We start from the raw sequence: 2,637 nt of genomic DNA on the forward strand, positions 1-2,637 counted from the left end.
CTTGGATATATGTATAGGGTATGTTAGTTGAAGACAACTAGTGGATCAATAGCAACATTCATTTTGTTGAAACTTAATTATATGTGAGGTTGATGAAATTATATAGCTATTCAAATTGGATATAAAGAATGAAAATTCGAGTCTGAAGAGATCTCTATAACCTCCACGAATCTTCTATGCAAATTAATTCTACACAATCATCGTCCTCGTCCTCCATCACCTCATTTGTTGCCCAATCCATCGAAGGGTCTAGGGTGTACCCCCTAGGCCCCGATGAAGTAGTCATGCCTGCTCCTTCCATCCCTCTTGGCGTTGAGTTAGTAGATGAGAATCTCGGTTAGGGCCAGGTCCTGACAACCTCCAATCTGCCTCATGCATCGGCTGGTGCGGATGGACCGGTAGGTATGGACCTTCGCTCTGGTAGGATGAACGATGTTTCCCAAACTGTGTAATATGTTGGGAGATGCAACACAGAGCCATCACATACGAGATCCAATTCCAGGTCGTAGGGACCAGTGTAGGTGTATTTGTTTCCTTCAACACTCCATGCCCCCTCCCGAGACATGGTAAAGTAGTAGCCCCTGATCATCGTTGATCTGTCCATCTAAACATGGATGTATATGAGTACACAAGAAAGAAAGAGGAAGTAAAACATCTAATGAAAAACTTATCATTCACATCGTGGAATTATACATAATATCACCCCAAGACAAAGAACAAGTACAGATATATCATATGATCATACACGCATGGATTAATAATGAATGAAGTATAAAACTTATGATTTTAGAATCAATATCGATAAATACCATGTATGCATTTTATGCATATGTCCACCATCCTTACACCATTATCCTCCCAATAACTATTCGGAAATAACCGAGAGTACAGGTCCCATAACATGCCGATTTGATCGCACCAAAACTTATTCCTCGCAAGGATATATATGTGATCGATTTGTTCCAACGAAATTGTCTATTTCAGGACGGTGTCGTATCAAACGCTTTCTAGGCATCCCTCTCATCGATCCTGATTGCAAAGAGAGGTTGTCAGAGATCGTCTAGTTTGCGTTGTGAGCATTGTTTGATCCAACATAATACATCATCCAGGAATACATGGGACTCGTCTCACCTAGACTCTCCCTCAAGACTTTGTTGACGAATCACCATCATCGCCATCCCTCTCAATATCTCGGAGCCCGTTCGTCTCCCGTAAATTTCCTCTCCACTATTTCATTATTCACAATGAATATGCACACTAACTAAAGTTAGCAAATTAAATCTTTTAATTCATCTTTTATAACGATCTGCCCATCCTAAGACATCTCCCATCGGGAATGCTTCTAGTGAGACCCGATCTTAACATTTAAACCACGGAGAATAAACCTCAGCACCACTACGAACAATAGCTGAATCACCTTGGACGGCTCTCAAGCCAATCCTCTTACGGTCAGACGATCTCACTGCATGGACATATAATACTTCTCAGCACCACTACGAACCAGCGTTGAATCACCCTAGATGGCTCTCAAGCCAAGCCTCTTACGGTCAAACGATCTCATTGCGTGGACATAATATAACACTTGCGGGCCTCGTCCTTAACCATGAATTCTTTACATACATCACTTTAGATATGACTCTTCTTTTTATCATTTCCAAGAATTTCATATAATTATTCATCTTTACATCATTTACTTATTGAAAGAACATTATCTCCAATAAAGGTGTTTTAGGTTTTATTGAATAGAATTGGAAGTGAATGAATTCTTGATGGCAAAAATGTCATTAGACTCTCGCACATGTTAGAGTTATCGTTCAAACGACTTAAGAAGTCTTGTATGTATGGAGCCCTCTCACTCAAGCGAGAGCTGTCTTGCTCAAGCGAGGGAATCACTATTTTTATAAGGCACATGTGGCTCAAAGGAGAGTTGTCTCGCTTTATCAAGAAAACAACCAGTTTTCTTTGTGCATATTTCAGCTCACGTGAGAGCTGTCTCGCCCAAGCGAGAAAACTTGTTTTCTCTGGACACTTCTCACTCAAGCGAAAAAAGCCTGAAACTTAGTTAAATTTATTTTCTCAATGATAAGTTTTCTCATTTATAACACACGTTTTTAAGCCTTGAATTTAACAATTATCTTATACATATAACTCTTAGAACAGTTATTCGAGCAATATTAAACAGGAATAATCATGGCATCTTCATACATAATAACATAATTCAGCATAAGAAATATTGGTGTACTTAATCCAAACAAAACAAACAATTGATTAAGTACAAGCTTTCGTAATTCCCAAGACAGCTCCAAAATTGTGAGGGAATTTGGAGGTCCTGAAGCATATTCGGACACCATTGTGTCACGATGTTTTCTCCCTCACCTAAGTGTGTCGCGCAGATTGTTTCCTCGATTTCAGGGGAGCTTAATTCGTCGGATCTCTTCTCGAACTCGTCATCACGCCAAAATCAAAATAACGCTAATTAGGTCACTTTGATAATTATAATTCTTACGAAATAACATTTTACGCGAAAGTAAAACTTCCGATCTAAAATGAACTTAATCGCTTTCATCCATCCAATTCAAGGTTAGGTATTTCTTGAATCATCATTTATCATTGAAAGTCTTACAACACAACGACACT

The sequence above is a fragment of the Lupinus angustifolius genome, unplaced genomic scaffold (genome assembly GCF_001865875.1).
Source record: "Lupinus angustifolius cultivar Tanjil unplaced genomic scaffold, LupAngTanjil_v1.0 Scaffold_181_7, whole genome shotgun sequence".
Taxonomy (NCBI): Eukaryota; Viridiplantae; Streptophyta; class Magnoliopsida; order Fabales; family Fabaceae; genus Lupinus; species Lupinus angustifolius.